Source organism: Python bivittatus, unplaced genomic scaffold (assembly GCF_059951505.1).
Source record: "Python bivittatus isolate LINGU-HERP-01145 unplaced genomic scaffold, Pbiv_v1 ctg000350_np1212, whole genome shotgun sequence".
In the NCBI taxonomy this organism is placed as follows: domain Eukaryota; kingdom Metazoa; phylum Chordata; class Lepidosauria; order Squamata; family Pythonidae; genus Python; species Python bivittatus.
The window spans coordinates 11,726,817-11,745,132 of NW_028277074.1; the positions used below are offsets into that span (position 1 = coordinate 11,726,817).

The window sequence follows — 18,316 nt, forward strand, 5'->3', positions numbered from 1 at the left end:
ACGGGTGAGATGTAGCAAAAGACATTAAAATGATTATATATAAAAAATTCCCCTCTCATCTCTATGGGTGGTATCTGTCTTCCTCAATCTCGGGTTCCCTACCCGAGGCCTGGATGTTTGAGGGTTCTGCACAGTATCTTAGCTGTTTCTACCACTGCACTCTTCTGCACAGAAAGCTCCGATCTGCTGGAACCACTCTCCCAGCTTAGGAGTCACAGCCCCAAGTGCTCCTACCTCCACTGGGACCACTTTGGCCTTTACTTTCCACATCCCCTCTAGTTCCTCTTTCAGGCCCTGGTACTTCTCCAACTTCTCATACTGCTTCTTCTTGATGTTGTTGTCACTCAGCACCATTACATCTATCACCACCATTGTTCTCTGGCCCTTGTCTATTACTACAATGTCTGGTTGATTGGCCAGTACCTGCCTGTCCATCAGGATCTGGAAGTCCCACAGGATCTTAGCCCTGTTATTTTCCATGACCTTCTGTGAAATCTCCCATCTGGACTTGGGGGGGTCTAGCCCATACACTGTGCAGATGTTCCTGTACACAATGCCAACTACTTGCTTGTGCCATTTAGTGTATGCTGCTTGTGCCTGCACCTTACACCCTGCCACTATGTGTTGGACTGTCTCTGAGGCCTCTCTGCACAGTCTGCACCTTGGGTCCTGTCTAATGTGGTAGACCCCTGCTTCTATGGATCTGGTGCTTAATGCCTGATCTTGTGCTGTCTTTTAGTCCATCCCTTTCCAGCCACTGGTAGGATTTCCCAATGTCAGCCACCTCAGCTACCTGTTGATGATAAATCCCATGCAGGATCTTGTCTTGCCATGGGACTTCATCTTCTTGAACTTCCTTCACTGTCTGCTTCTGCCTCAGGCATTCTCTCAGCAGCTCATCTTGGAGGGCCATGTTACTGATCTCCTGGATGCTCTGGATTTTGTCCAGAACAGAGGATTTGACACTCACCAGACCGCACCCGTGCTCTTTCTGTCTGGTGTACAGTTTCTGGGTGTTGGACTTGGGGTGGAAACCTCCGTACACTGTGAGGAGCTTCCAGGTCTTCACATCGGCAGCCTCCATGTCCTCCTTTGGCCACCTCACTGTACTGGCAGGGTATCTGATGACTGGTAGCATGTATGTGCTGATGGCTTGGATCTTGTTCTTCCCATTGAGCTGGCTCTTCAGGACTTGTCTTATCCTTTGTTGGTTCTTCCTTGCCTCATCGTGGTTCCCATGCGACTGTGGGATACCAAGGTCTGTACGTCTGCTATGTGGTCCGCTGGTAGTTCCACCCAATCAGTCTTAACTGCCTTACCTCTCTTTACTATCATCCGGCCACACTTCTCCAGTCCGAATGATATTGCAATGTCCTCACATAGATCTGTGTCAGATGGATCAGCGAATCAATGTCTCATTCACTCTTAGCATACAGCTTGATGTCAGCCATATAGAGAGGATGGCTAATGGTAGTTCCACTCCTGAACTTGCATCTGTATCCGGTCCTTGTGATTATCTGACTGAGTGGGCTCAAACCTATGCAGAACAGCAGTGGGGACAGTGCATCACCTTGGTATATGCCACCCTCGATGGCCACTTGTGCAAGTTGTCTTGAGTTGATTCCCAGTGTTGTCTTCCACAGCCCACTGAATTCTTGAGGAAGGTCCTTAGTGTCCTGTTGACTTTGTATAGCACCAGGTATTTACAGATCCATGTGTGTTCCACTGAGTCATAGGCTTTCCTGTAGTCAATCCAGGCTGTGCTCAGATTGGTCTGTCTAGACCTTGAGTCTCAGGTGACTGCTCTACCTATGAGCAACTGGTGTTTTGAGCCTCTGGTGTTGTTCCCAATGCCTTTCTGAGCTGTGCTCATGTACTGGTCCATATGGTCTTGTAGTTTGGTGGCTAGGATGCCTGATAGAACTTTCCATGTTGTGGGGAGGCAGTTTAGTGGCTGGTAGTTGAACAGTGCTGTTCCCTTGTGGGGGGTCTTTCATGATCAGCACTGTCCTTCCTTGTGTTAGCCAGTCTGAGTGGGAGCCTGCTGCTAGCAGCTAGTTCATCTCTGCTGCCAGGCATTCAATGCACTGCTCTTAGTTTCTTTAGCTTCTTTAATATTTTGGTATAATATTTATATTCATTTTAGTATACTTACATGCATTATACTATATAATTATGAGAGTGTTTTCCTCCATACGCAAAAGCAGATGAACAATTTTTGTCAACTTTTCTGGAAATATTAAGATTCCAGTTTACAATAAAAAGCAAATGAGACCATCATCAAAACAGGTGAAACTTCTATAAGCCAGTGGAGTTATAAGGATAGGGAACACATTGCTATAAATATGAATGAACTCATGGGCTAGAGTCTCAGGTTCCTCCAGGTCACAGAGATTCTCTCTACAAAAGAAATTATTTCATACTTTCCTTCTAGTATCACAGAGAGCAAGACATTAAAGCAGGCTGGGGGGGGGGGGGACTCTACAGTGCATTGGGGAGGTTAATACCGAAGAGGTAACTTGCTGGTGCTTTCTTGGTTTCCTGTTTATAGCCTGCTAGTATTCACTGCCTAATTCATCCTATTGTACTTGGAGAATGAGCATTTATGTATGTATGTATGTATGTATTTATTCATTCATTCATTTAAAAAACTTAAATAGCTACCCATCTTAAATACATAACTTGGGGCAGCATACAATACATACAGAAGCAGTACATGACATACAAACTATGTCAAATACCTCTGCTGGATTGCAGCTCTAGCTCTTGATAACTTCATGGTCATCTTGTTTTTTCTTCCTTATGTGATATATTCTGTCCAGCCATGACATCCAGCTCTATAAAAACTGACAGCAGTAACTGCTTTCAAACTGATTTTACTGAGGATCCTATGGTAAATATTCACCACCTGATCTCTTCCAATTTCTTCATTTCCACTGGTTTGGACTGTCACTAGATACAATACAACCTGGGACTTACCATTTTCTCTGCTCTCCAAACAGTTCCTAAAAGCCCTTCAAGCTTATGTCCTATCACCAACAAGGACATCTCAGCAGCCCCCCATGTCTACCTAAAGTGTATCATACTGCCCATTTGACAAAATATTTTACCCTCACCAGGTAGAATCCTCTTTAACAGAACTGGAGGCCCAATTTTGCCATCAATCTTTGGACTCACTGACTGATGGGCAAAGAGAAACTTTCCTGATATATTGGAACACTGGTATTTGGAAGGGGCCAGATAAGACAATTCATACTTTCATGGCTTAACTCATAAATATGATTTCATCTTGTTACAAGAGAGCACACTGCATTATCTTCTAGGGTGAATTTAACCAAATGCAACAATTAATTATAAATGACTACTTTCCTCTTTGTAGATTGCGTTCTTTAACAAATACTGGTTCAGATAATTAAAAAAAAACACATCTTTCTCGACTCACTTGGGAACCTGAGTCTTATACTGGCAGGTAACTTTGATACCAGGCTTGACATTAACAATAAGGATATCTCTTTGTATTTTAACAGCCATATTTTTTCCCCACAGGGGCCATCCTGGAGGTCAACTGCACCACTCTAAGGATCAGAGTGTCAACACACCAGGCTAATATCTATTATGCATTGCCAGAGGACTTAGGCATTGTTTACTAAATGCAATAGCAGATGGTGACCTTAATGGTGAGCTTACCTAATGGTGGGACCCAAGGATCTAGTATAATCAATTATGTCCTAACCTCAGACAATCTTTTCCATCTAGTAGTTTCATTTAAGGTTGGACTGTGGCCAGATAGTGGCCATTCACTTCTATTATTTCATCTGGGTCTTGGCCCTCATCTGACTGACTTCCCTTACCAATTTCACCCAGGTCAGGGATAATGACACAGATACAGTCACTCTTAGAATTAGATGGTCTGCAAGAGTAATGCAATCTTTTTTTTTTTTTTCTTTGCTTCAGTCCAGTCTTCAAATTACACAAGTCTTCACCGAGAGCTAAAAATCTCCAGAGGCTTATGCTACATAGGATCTTCTATCTATATCCTACTAAAACTTTTGTATCTATAACAGTCAACTGGGCAAAACAGTGTGTCATAGGGCAACAATTTTTGAGCCAAGGTACCTCAAATGGGCTAAATTACAGAATGCATACAAATTCTGGGACCCATTACTCACATGGGATTGAAATTTGGGAAATTTGTGGCCACTTCAGCACTGCATTGCAGCAGTCAGCCCAGGTCATGTGATCATAATGGGCATATTCCTGACCTCTTTCCTGCCTCCCTCTGTCCCCTGTGCCCAATCAGCTGGTGGAAATGCCCGATGGGCAAGTGGCGATTCACTGCTTTGGAACCAAGGCAGAAATTTGAAATCTCTTAACGGCAGTTGGTGTTGAGGGAAAGACAAGTGAGTGACTCAGATGCCTGTTGCCAAGGTAGGGCTGGCTGGGGGGTGCCAATGGTCAATGGGTGAGCCCTCTTCCTCCGTTGAGGGAGGGACCCATGGGGACATGCCAGAATGGGGAGTGGCGCTGCAGTTTTCCTCACAGACCACAGCTCCCTTGGTTCCACCTCCCCCAGCAAAGTGGCAGCCTGAGGAGGAGGGGGAGGAGGCAGCTTCACCAGGACTATCCTGAGGGTCATGAGGGGAGGGCAAATAGTACAAGCCTATATTATATGTGGAAATGAAAGGAGGGAGGGAGGGAGGGAGGGAGGGAGGGAGGGAGGGAGGGAGGGAGGGAAGGCAGGCAGGCAGGCAGGCAGGCAGGCAGGCAGGCTTCTACCAACTTTCCACTAGCAAAGTCAGTGGGGAAGCCAGCAGCAAGTCGCAAGTCACTCCCACTCCCACTGCTTTTTTGCCCTTGGTCATTCTGTTTCTGTTTAGGTAAAGAAATATCTCTGAAATGATGATCCAACAGGTCATGGGTTGTCTATTGCTATATAAAAATCACAAGATATACCAGCATCCTATGAGCAAACCTTACAATCTTAGGAGAAAGCTAAGGACTGCACAAGACTGCAGGCAAGTGAGGGTAGATTTATTGACAGTTTTCAAATGCTACAAATCCAAGAGCCATCCCAACATTGGGAATTGACTAGTAGTTCTCAAAAGATATAAAAATGTAGTAATAATAACAACAACATTTACACATACCAGTTAAGAATGACTTTTCCAAGTTATGAGGGATAAATATGCCACTCTTTTTTACAAGAAAATTCAAGCTCCTCAATAGGACAGTCTGTCCAGAAATAAAGATTCCACCCAAGAGGTGGGTAGTTTTTCTGTAGGCTAGAAAGGTCCTTTCGTTTGCTCTTTGTCTCAAGCTATGTTTCCAAACAGCATTCCCTCTGGCCACTAGTCTCTCATTTGAAAATTGTTAATCAATCCATTAAAAGATAGGAAAGTCCTCAGTAGTGAAATACCTGTCAAACTTCTAAAAAGCAATACCAATTGGAGGCCTCCCCTTCTGGCCTTCTGTTCCCATATATTAATAACACATGCCAAATAGTGAAGAATGACTCTGGTGGAAGTTGTTTTAGTCATCCTTAGATCAGGGGTTACTTTGCTTAATTAGGATGTTGCATGTTAAAACAGTCACACAAGGTAGATATGGTAGTAGCGGTATATATCACTGCAGATAACTCAATTTAGAAAGGGGTGAGAGTGGGCTGTACTCTTTTCAACAGCTATGTAATTCAATGGCCACTTCTTGAACCAAAGCAGAATCTCATCTCCCTAAATTTAACAATTTTCTGCTTGATTATTTATTTAAGTGGCATTTAAAAAGGTCTATGGGCCCTAGCAGATTATTGTGGGGGTGGGGGGAAGGCTCCCAATACACTACTCTAAGTCATGTGGAGTTTTTTTCTCCCAAAGAATCTTTGATGCCCCAAATATCAATGACACACATCAATAATAATACGCACTAAGCTTCATCATATAAATAAGTAGAATGCACTTAGCATCATACAACTTTTGTGGCCTTAGTATAAAAAACAAGGAAGCAAGAGATAAAAAGTTAGTATTCCACTATGATGGAATATTAAAAATACATTTTTTTTCCATTTTGTTTATATTACTGATTGAGAAAACCACTCACTATTTCAGCCTAGCCAGCCTCCCAATGTTTTTGTGAAGATTTTTATTTTAGAAACTTTGAATAAAAAGAGAAAAGCTTTGCCAGCCTGAAAAATAGGAAATTATTATTATATGTTTTTTTTCTTTGTTTTTTTTAACAATCAATTTAAATTCACAATTGCTGTGCTATTATTTGGGGCCAGAATCAAAACTGAGGAGTGGCAAACTCAGACCCTTTTACTAGCTCTTTCTCCTTGGTAAAAACAGAAAGAATTAATCATTCTGTTTTAAAGGGACTTGACTAAAACTATTCTTTATATTGCACATTGTCACTAATGTGTCCAATGAATAACTCTCAACACTTTTATTGTTGTTTCTCTGAGTGGACTATCAACAGCTTAGTTTTACTCCTATTCTGTTGAATGGCTTAGAGAAGATGATGAAAAGGAGCACTTTCAGTAAAACAAAAGTTTTGGAAAGAAAAACTCAGAACAAAGTAGACATGGTGCAGACAACTTGTGATTCATGACTCATACTGTGCTGTTTCCCTTTTCATCTCAATATCCTCTTTGATTTTACCACTGATTATGAAGCCAGACCATTGCGCTTCTCTTAGCAACCAATATTACATAGGGAAGAAGACATGTCATTTACTAAAAAAGGAACAGAGGAATTTAGGGTCATACAAAGGCAGATACATGTTCCTCTGCATTTCATTCCAGGCACTGATTGATTTTTTTTTTTTTTTTTAGTAAACAGCCCAAAAATTTAGTCAACCTTAACTAATTTCTAATGAAATATCTATGTTAAAATACTTAGTTTTATTCTAAACCTTAATCTAGTAATTTAAAACTCTTCTTTTAAAGGTTGCACAGATATATCCACATCTGTACAGTTTAACATGAAAACTGAATATGAAACACAAACACATGTGAACTAAACTAATTGTCAAATGTCTATCATTCTGGTGCTTAGGAAAATAAAATAAATTAACATAAAAGCAAATACATACAAGATCAAACACATATTGAAAGATATAAAATGTTGAGATTATTTATTCAAGAGGAATTAATGATCCATTAGGTATCATCTGGGACACAAATGCCAGCATTAAAAGCTATAAGGCACAAATAGGCAATCATTTGGTTGCCACCATGGATCACACTGGAAGGGAGGGAGGGGGGGAGGGGGGGAGGGGGAGAGAGAGAGACATCCATAATGGAAGAACCAATAATTTAACATCAACATCAAAGTGCATGGGGCTGGGATTTCCAAGGGAATGCTTATAGTTTGGGGCTTGGAATTGTCTGGGTTTTGTTTGTTTTGTTTGAGCTTTTGGTCCATATGTGTTTGTGTTTTGCCACTTGAATGACAAGAAGAAATCACACTTCAATTTTTCAGCAATTGGCTGGTGAAATTCAACCTTGTAATTTCTGGAACCAGTGGCAACCACGTTAAAACAAGTATTAAAGCCAAAAGAAGTCTGTATACCATGGGTATCCTTACTTCCTCTAAGGGTATCTAAAGATTTCAACTTAGAATACAAATGAGGAAGCCTTTCAAATATATTAGTTTAGATTTAATTGTAAAATAATATCATTAAAAGCAACTAAATTAAGGCAGCATAATACTGGACAATTCAGGCATAAAAGACATTATAAAAACAGTTTAATCAGTTATATTTGTTACTTTTTAAACTGAGTCAATTATTTTTATTTAATCTGCATCAAATACTCTATTTTTCACTACTTAGAAAGGACATCATACTGTTTCTCAAAGGATAGGATTCTTGAAAAACTAGAATGAATAACAGCTTGGATCTATGATTATAGGGCAGACGCACCAGTACAATTAATCTCAACAATCCAAAGAATTATAACGATATTATGAGCATTCAGTGCTGGCGGAATGTTTGTAAGTGGAGGAGACACAGAAAATCAGAGGAAAGGGAAAATTAAATCAAATGCTCGGAAATCTAAATAGTAGCACTTCACAAGTAGCACTTAATAATCATGATGGAGATATCAGTCTGTTCGCTGTTTTAAAATATTATCCCAACTAATTATACTATATATGTACTGAATTTTTCATAATATTGTAATGTACTAAAATTTTATAAAACTGAGGTGTATACTTCTACGTGGGCCTATTCAAGAAACTTGATCTATCTGCCTATCTATCAACCACACATGCACAAACATGCACACACACCTACTTCTGATTTCAGGATTACCAAGGAAATTTGGATTGCACAACCATGCCATGCACACTAATTGTGTACATAATGGTCTCTCGAACCAATAAAAGATAAAGAAATTGTTTCCATGAAAGGTAGAATAAATATTTGAATTGAGAAGGTAATCTGACATCTTAATTACATTCACTTTTTTTACAATAGATATGAATGAACCTTTTGTTGAAACAGCAACAAAATGACTTTTGAACACGACATACAATATTCAATTCTTATCCTAGATTCTTTTAAAGTTAACAAAAAAATTAAATCTATCTACAAATACCCTCAAAAACCACAAGCAAGCTGCCTTTATTAGCAATAACATCTCAAACAGAGGAAGAGAATAGCCAGCACTGAAGTATCTGAATCACTTTGAACCATATTATTCCTTTGAGACTCCTTTGTTTCGAAGCACCTGATGCAAGGGGAACATACAAGTGCTAACATGTTTGCCACAGCTTCAAAGATGTAGCAACTAATAATCTCAAATAATAAACAAGATTTAAAACCAGATTCAAATACCGTATCCAATGTTCTAGTTCTGTACTGCTGTCTTTAACTACATTTGGGGGGGGGGATTCTTCTTCTACATAACATAAATGGCAAAATTACTACTTCTACCATCAAGTTCTGGTTTATTTATCTGATTTCTTCTGCGGTACAACATAAATTGATACTTTATTGCACATATTTTAATGCTATATGTTTATTTTGTTTGTTTACTTGTACTTTTGTAACAAAGGGAAATAAAAGTTCTGTGTTATACAACTAGGAATATATATTTTTATACCAAGATTTCAATGGTTTTAAAACATCTTGGGAAAGCTCTTTGATACATAAACATTACACACACCAAAGCAGTTTTCCCATAGAACAGAGTTTCCCTGTTAATTTATACACTAGCAATTTTCATGAACCATAAGAAAGAAAAAGAATGAAAGGAATTACTTGGGGGGGGGGCTTGTACATAAAACCAAGAACCAAAAAAAAAGTTTTTTTTCTCAAATTCTGGGGGAAAAAAACACTGAAATTCTTCTTCATTTAATTTACAAATCATGCTGTCTGCCTCCTAGATGATTATGAAAAGGTACAATAAATATTAAAGGTATATAAAATAAAACTTACCATAAAGCTAAGAAATCTAAGAGCAAACATCATATGACAAAATGAACTGTAAACATTAGATTTGTAGCAGGCTGCCCTCTGGCTTCTGACAGCCTGTCTATTCCTGCTGTACAGTAACATTTTTGTCAGTTTAATATTGAGACTATGTCACAATAGAATTTATTGGCAATACATCATAATGAATTAACAAACTGTCAGTGAATTGGGATGGTACCACCCATGAAATGTCACAATTAGCTACTACCAAGGGCCACATACAGCCCATAATATACCTAGGGTCAAATAACCAGTGCTAAAATGACTCAATGGATGACTGAATAGCTTTAAAAACATTTAACAATTTCCAAAATAAATTGTTAAATAATGAATGTGAATATTTACTTTTGTTGCAGAAGTCTAAAATTTAGTCATCTTTGCATATAAAGCTGGTGAATCTAGAACAGAGAATACTGTGCTTGAAATGAAAATGTGCTTTGTTTTGAACTTGAAATTTTAAAAAAAACTGTTGCATTCCAACAGTTCCATCAAAGCAGGTCAAACTGGCAATGATTGGTCAGTGGAACTAAACTCATGATGTAGATTATTCTGAGCTTCAAAAATTGAAAACATTACCAGTGTTTTTGGCCACTAAGGAAGAACAGGGGATTCAATACTATGCAAAAAGGGGGAAACAGGGGATTCAAGTGTTTGCAGAAGTCAAGCAAACATTGGATAGGAGTAAAGAGATACAGGATTTTTATAGTCCCTTACCTTCTTTCAGTGTAGAGGAAAGAATTCAGTGCAGACCATATAATAATTGCCTGAGGATATGTTAATTAAAAGAAATGTGAGGAGAGAAACTGTAAGTTAACTGATACTATATTTTTGCTCTCTCATACAAGAAACAACTTTTTCTAATTAATTACATCCAGAGCAGAAGGCAAAAATAACTAACTAACTAATTCTAGTGAAGACTGGCTTCCCAAAGAAATCTTTACAAAAAACAGGAGTTAGCTTACCTTCCAGGAAATCTATGTGGATGTATAGATTGCTAGTGGGAAAGGCATCACATCCATGTTGCATATATATGTGCAATCAGTACATGTGGCCTCAGAGCCACACAACCTGTTTGATCTAGCTGGATCAGGTACTGGAATCCAACATCATAACTGACCACACATTAAACTACATAGGCCTATATGGCAGTAAGGTTAGGGAGAGTGGGGAGTTAAGGTATGGATGTTATATGTATGCCTTGGCAACTCAGATGGCACAGGACTAGATAAACTTAAAAGGAGTCTTCTCCAATGTGAACATCACTGAGTTGTTGCTTAGGAACTGAAACAGACAGGTGAGCAACACACATCTCCTTCAATAAAAAAAACTCTCAGATGATGTAAACCAGGAACACATCTCAGTATGACCTACTCAAATGAGTGATAGAATGTGACCTATGTGAGCTGGTAGCTTAGGGACAGAACACACTTTTTACAACTAGCCATATATAAGCAATGATCAGGCACCTGCCAATGTCTGAAACTAAGGTAAGGGGCTACTCATCAGTCACCTTCCAGACACAGATCAAGAAAATCCAGAAAAGAAGAGGTTCATTTAAGGAAGACGTATTATCCTACCAAATCAGCATCCCTGTACAATTGACGCTGTGTTTCCCCATTCCCTCCCCTAAATAACACATTCTCATTTACGATGCTGGTAAACAAGATCTACTACTGGGCAACCATTGCAAAGTCTAGTCAGTCTTGGCACTGCATGCCCAAAACTGAAACAACTTTCCCTTTCCCCTCCTTGAGCTAACTCAGGTAGCACAAAATAGTTCTGTACTCTGACTCAACCAACAGATACAACAGTAAGCATGTTACTCCAATCTTGGGCCTATCAAGGAGAATCCTGTACCAGAGCTGGGGCCCTGGGTTGTTGTTGATATAGGCATACGCGCAGACACACGCAAACACACACACACTGCTTGCTATATATAGCTCAATTCTAGTTTTCAGTAAAATAACTAATCTAACAAAGTGATGCCTGTGAACCTTTAGACATGAAACCAAGTCATTAATAAAAAGTTGATGTTTGGAGAGTCAAGAATTCCAGGCATGTCTAACAGCAAGATCTGTCTACTCTTATACCTGTCACTACAAAAAGAAAACATGCATCTAGACACCACACTTAAAATATGGCTACAGATCTGCTTGCAATCAAATAACTAATGTATGTCCCAATATCAGAAGTAGCAACCCAGATGCACTAGTTTAGCCCAGAAGATGAACCAACTATCTAGCAAGTAAGACAGAATCCTCCACACTCAGTAGTTTCTGTACCAATCACAGCCCAAGACCTTGCAAACACTGCTACAGCCAGCAGCAGCTACCACAGTGATACAATACTAAATACCTGCATCTCAATCAATCATTCAAATCTTTATTATGGTCATAGACCATAACGCCTGCATGTGTGTCTGACAAACAGTGCACACCTACCATTGGCTTGTCGAGTAGGATTTGTAATTGTCCTAATGAGAGAGGCAAGCCTAGATAGCATATTAAAAAGCAGAGATGTCACCTTGCCGACAAAGATCCGCGTAGTCAAAGCTATGGTTTTTCCAGTAGTAATGTATGGCTGTGAGAGCTGGACCATAAAAAAGGCTGAGCGCTGAAGAATTGATGCCTTTGAACTGTGGTGCTGGAGAAGACTCTTGAGAGTCCCCTGGACTGCTAGGAGGTCAAACCAGTCAATCTTAAAGGAAATCAACCCTGATTGCTCATTGGAAGGATTGATAATGAAGCTCAAGCTCAGATACTTTGGTCACCTAATGCGAAGAGAGATCTCTTTGGAGAAGACCCTGACGCTGGGAAAGATCGAAGGCAAAAGGAGAAGAGGACGGCAGAGGATGAGATGGTTAGATAGCATCCCTGAAGCAATGAGCGTGAAACTGAGCAAACTCAGGGAGGCAGTGAAGGACAGGAAGGCCTGGCGCAATATGTTTCATGGGGTCACAAAGAGTCGGACACGACTTAACGACTAAACAACAACGAGAGAGGCAGATGCAAACCCACCCAGCACATTTAGAATTGTACAGAGTTGGACAACTATAATTCTGTGACATGTTTCAGGGCTAACTTCAATGACTCAGTAAAGGAGATGACTGCTAGACATAAAATGTGTCACCTATGACAGGAGGAGCACTCAGTACAAGAGTATGCTGTCAACTTTCAGAGGTTAGCCCAAGATAGAGGCAGGGATGAAAGAGGCTTAATTAACCAATTTAAGGAAGAAATAAGAGATGAAATGCAAGAAAAACTCATTCAGGGCAATCTCTGCATTAATGTTTGGGCATCAATGGGAGTAATGGAACAACTCCACATGGAACTGTAGTGGACTAAGGAGGAAAGTAGGCACTAGTCTTATTTGGTCCCACCTCCCTGCAAGTATCAGAGACTTTGAAATTTGAACTGACACAGCTGACAGCTAGCAGAGTTCCACTATCTACTCAGGAAAAGTTAAACTGATGTAAACAGAGCCTATATTGATGTTATAAAGTAACTAGAAATTTCAATTGTGAGTGCTTTGCTAGGACCCCTTTCTGAAACTGCAACAGTGCTACTGTGTGAAAGAAGGGCATTTTGCAAAGATATGCCTTAAAAGCTCTGAATCTTGCTTTTGGGGAAATGAAACAATCCCAGCTTTAAGGATTTCAAAAGCTGCAGCAGTGAGAAATTGAATGTAGCTCAGACATTGGGAGCTTGCAGTGACATCTAATTGTTCCTGTATTCTACAGACGTAGAGTGCCCCTGAAAACAAATTTAGGCCTTAGGAAAGTGTGGAACCACTAACTGAAAACTCTATCGCACACAAATATGTGCTGTCCAATCAGCCTAACTAACTTCCCATTAGGTGTGAGACAATGATGGTCAGCTTTTATGCTCAGAAACCATCACAGAGCATACTGATCCTCCGCCACTCACCATTAGCAATTATCATTTATTCAGCTTTTGTGTCACATTTTCTGATTCTTTTGGGAACAAATTTGTTAGAGATTTTCACTTCACATATTCGTTGGGTCTAGGACAGTATTACTTCAGAATGCAGGACTCATGGCTATTCACCAACCCCTCAGTAAGTACAACCTCCTACTTGCCTGCCAAATACGTTGACTGTGTTGATGTGTGGAAATGGATAAGCGCAAACCCTTCCTCCATTAGTGCTGAACTGCACAATCAATCAATTTTATTCTTAGAGCGCTGACTCCCAAACACCACAGTGCAATGTCAAATACAGAACTTCCCTGAAGGAATTTATAAATGAGCACTTAGAGAAAGGCTTTATTTTCCCCCTCCTCCTTCCCCATCAGATATCTTTTTTCTCCAACATGTAGTTCATAATTACCAGCTCCTCAGTGATGTAACCATTAGAGAGTACTATCATCTTTCTCTCTTTTCTGGACTCTCAGACAGCTATAGAAGGCATGCTTTTTACCAAGTTGGGCTTTGAACTGGGGAGGGAAGGGGAAGGAGGCTTATTTGCACAAAAACAATGAATATTTAACTGAATGTTCAATATTTCTGCATACAGATGACCTAAAACATGCTCTATTCTCCACACAAGTCCTAAAAGTAGATAAAGAGAACCCAATTAAACAAATGAGTCAAAAACATTATACTTGTTCATTTATTTATTGAGGAAAATGATACAAAGCTACATATTTGTGTGTGGCAAAAGTATGTGATCAGTTCATCTGAGGGGAAAATTAGAGTCAGGGTTTCCAATCAATGGGATGATAATCAGGTGTGAATGTGGGAGGTCCTGCCTTATTTAAAGTACAGAATTCTGGGATTCACTATCAAAGCTTGATTTTCACAACACAGGAATGTAGAAGTGTGTCATGGCTCAAAAAAAAAAAAGGGGGATTTCTGAGGACCTCTGAAAAACAGTTGTTGATGCTCACCAGGCTGGAAAAGGTTACAAAATTATTTCCAAACAGTTTGGACTCCATCAGTCCACTGTCAAACAGATAGTATATAAAGGGAGGCAATTCAACACCATTGCTAACCTCCCCAGGAATAGTCAACTAACCAAGATCACATCAAGAGCAAGGTGTGTAATACTCTGGGAGGTCTCAAAGAACCCCAGGGTAACATCTAAGGAACTAAAGGCTTCTCTTGCATTGGTGAATGTCAGTGTTCATCAGACCACTATCAAGATAATGGTGTGCATGGCAGGGTTGTAAGGGGAAAGCCACTACTCTCCAAAAGGAACATTGCTGCCTGTTTACAGTTCGCAAAAAAAAAAAAAAAAGATAAACCAGAAGGCTATTGGAAGAAAGTTCTGTAGACAGATGAAACCAAAATAGAACTTTTTGGCTTGAATGAAAAGTGCATTGTTTGGTGAAAGGCAAACACTGCATTCCAACATAACCTTATCCCATCAGTGAAACATAGTGGTGGCAATATCATAGTCTGGGCCTGCTTTACTGCCTCTGGACCAAAACAGCATGTCATCATTGATGGAACTATGAATTTTGAATTGTAGAAGAAAATTCTACAGAAAAATATCAGGGTAACTGTCCATGAACTGAAGCTCAAGAGTAAGCAGGTCATGCAGCAATACAACAATCTGAAGCATACAAGTCATATGACAAAAGAATGGTTAAACCAGAAGAAAGTTAATGTTTTGGAAGGGCCAAGTCAAACTCCTGACCTTAATCTTATAGAAATGTTTTGGAAGGACCTCAAGTGGGCAGTTCATGCAAGGAAGCCCACCAACATCACTGAGTTGAAGCTGTTCTGAAAGGAGGAATGGGCAAAAATGCCTCCAACCCAATGTGCAGGACTGATCAACAATTATTAGAAATGTTTAGTTGCAGTTATTGCTGCCCAAGAGAGGGCACACCACTTACCGAAAGCAAAGGTTGACATACCTTTGCCACACACAAATGTGTGTACATATTTATGCACAAATATTGAAAATTCAAAAGGGTTCACAAGCTGCTAGGCACCATTGTACATACAGATGAGATATCAGGATTCAATTAGCACAATACTGAGATGTTGATACAAGTATACTAAAAAAGAATGAACTTGTAAACAGGAAGCAGGGTTTTTTTGTTAAAAAAATAATCCAAATAAATTTAAACAGCAGAAAGTAGCATATTTTGGAGGTCTATATTTAAATATTTTGGTTTTTTGTAAAAGTTCTAAATATTTTAATTGCTTACAAATTTTGTTTCATACACCTTCAAACAAGTTGAATTGCTGTTTACATATTTGTTTGTCCATCTTTCAAATATAGTACCTTGTTCTACATAATGCACAAGTATAAAATATCATCTTGAACATGGGATAACATTGTTTTAGATTTAAATAAAAACAGTTATGTTCTACAAAACTAAATAGATATACATGTTTTTTAGAGCACAAAATATTTTGTTCATGTTCATGCTCCAATCAAAATAATAATGTTGCAACCATGACATTAACTGGTATGTGTTCTGTGGCATGGCACATGCTCTTTTTAATTTTTAATATTTTATCCAAGATAGCAAGGTAGAATGGTGCAAGGCTGGAATTTCAGTTATCCATAAATTGGACGCAAACAGTCTGAGCTGTACCACCACAACTCCACATCTGCTAAACACAGATTATGTATTTTGCCCATTTTTGCACAGCGATATAATTTCTAAATATTCAGAATGCTCAGAAGCAGAATGCAACTATCATTTGAATTAGAATGTAGGATATTATCCTTTTAGAGACACTATCCTTAAATGCTCACATACAGACAGCAGGCAAGAGTTACATATTAAAACACCAATAGGTATTATTTCTGCAGTCCAAACCTATGCCAAAATATATTAAAATGTTATTGTCTTAACTGTGATATAGAAAACTAATAGTTTATCTTCTAATTGTGAGAAGGTCTATTTTTGGGGGTGGGGCTGGGGCAGTGGGGGACACAGATGCTTTTGGTTTTAATCCATTTCCCCCCAGTATTTTTTATTTTTTATATTATTATTATTATTATTATTAATAATAATAATAATAATTTTTAAAAAACCATCAAAAACCTCTTTGAAGCAGATTAGGACAATTTCAGGTCCCCAGTCTCAAAAACAGATCAATATATTGCTCTGAAAAACAGAGTCTCTCAAAGGTCTGCAACGATGCCCACAAGATTATCTACACTCCTCCAGTGAAGATCTTTTCCCCACCAACTTTTTTCTCCCAGCCTGTACTGCTTTTTGCCTGTGTTCCTGTGCCTGCTTGCATTCATTCAAACTAGCAATAGGAGGCCTCCAAATTAGTTGGAGAAAAGACCCCTGGTGGCTACGAATTGTCTGAGCAGAGTCACTGTATCAGGGCTTGAAGGAGTAAAGATTGGTAATAGAAAGAAGAAATCAGAACAGTCAGGTGGACTCTGGGACATAGAAAGGGAAGAGATACGCCCTTGAAAGGGTAGGGAAGGAGCGAGGCAGAAAGGATGGTACTGATTATAATCTATATATTTATTTTTCCCCTTTCTGTGCCGTGTGTGTACTTTCCATTTCCTTGGGGATATATGTTTTCCTCTCTCTTTTTCTAGATGTGTTTGTTTCCAAGGGGAGAGATAAAAGCCGGTTGGCTGATAGCAGAGACCAAAAAAAAAAATAAAAAATCACATTTTCTGTTTTCTGTTTTCTGTTTTCTGTTAGGAGCAAAAATTAGTTCAAAGGATTTTTTTCCCCAGGAAAAAAAACCCTATCAGGTTCTTGGGTAGATTTTGTCCATATCTATACCATAGTCAGTTATTTTGTAATAATGCCCAAGACACTTGTTCAAGATATCAACTTAGTATACGACTGACACTGTATCGAATACACATGCTTACCCCCCCCCAAAAAAGTAATTTCCTTTTTATTTGGGAGGACAACATCAATAAGCTAACGTCAAATATAAAATACATAACTTATTAATTATACCAAAGAGATTGATCTGCATTTTAATACCATCTCTACATTTTAAGTTCAACAAACAAGGAAGGGCTTGTATGCTTTTTAAACAAAATTAATTTTACCTGTAACCCTGTGCAAAGTCAAGATATATATCCACAGAGCTTAACATAACCATAACTTGAAATACACATATTTATTTTTGTGTAGTCTATATTATTTGTCTCCACATGGACCAATGAATATGCTAGTCTCTTCTATTTTAAAAAATGTCTTTTTTTTTAAGAGCTTCAAGTTATGATCTCCATGGAAGAAAACTTGAATAAATTATGCTTCGCTGCTGTCCTTCCAGCAAGCTGGTTAATTGCATTTGTTTCCTATATCTCTAAACAGCCTGGTACATTAATTACATTCTGTAACACCAGGCTCCTGTGATTCATTCTGTCACTTCCACTGAGCACTTTAATTGTATTCCTCCTAGCTACCCACAATTGTAAGCACTCGCTAATAACTACATTTCTGTAGCTTGATACTTTCACATTTTATGTATATTTTAAGTGTGCCTTATACAAAGCACAATGCTTTTTTGGAAATTGTATGCATTATATAACCATAACAAATAGTTACATATCCTCCACTCTTAGAAGAGTTCTTTGCTGCCTTCTGCGTTGATGGGGTGTGGTGGGAAAGAGGTATAGGTACTTACACAGTCCATAACTGCACACTATAATTGTAGGTAATAGAATATCATCCTTTGTTTACAAGAGAAGCTTCTTGTTGACACAGAAACCTTAAATGTTTTAGCACCAGCTTCCTGCTAAAACTAAGTTTGTTGCCACAATCTGTCCCTAATGCTAAACATCTCAGATCTGTGAATTAAACAAAAATTAACTCACTTCTCTACCCCCCCCAAAAAATTTTACAACCTTGTGCCAAATAGGTTAAAAGCACTAAACCTGGTCC

At 38.9% G+C, this 18,316-nt stretch overlaps 1 protein-coding gene across 9 annotated transcripts in view; it reads right to left on the minus strand.

Moving 5' to 3' along the window:
* ROBO2 (roundabout guidance receptor 2) overlaps positions 1-18,316 on the minus strand; it is a 599,875-nt gene that overhangs the window by 447,899 nt on the left and 133,660 nt on the right. The gene's annotated exons all lie outside the window — the stretch shown is intronic.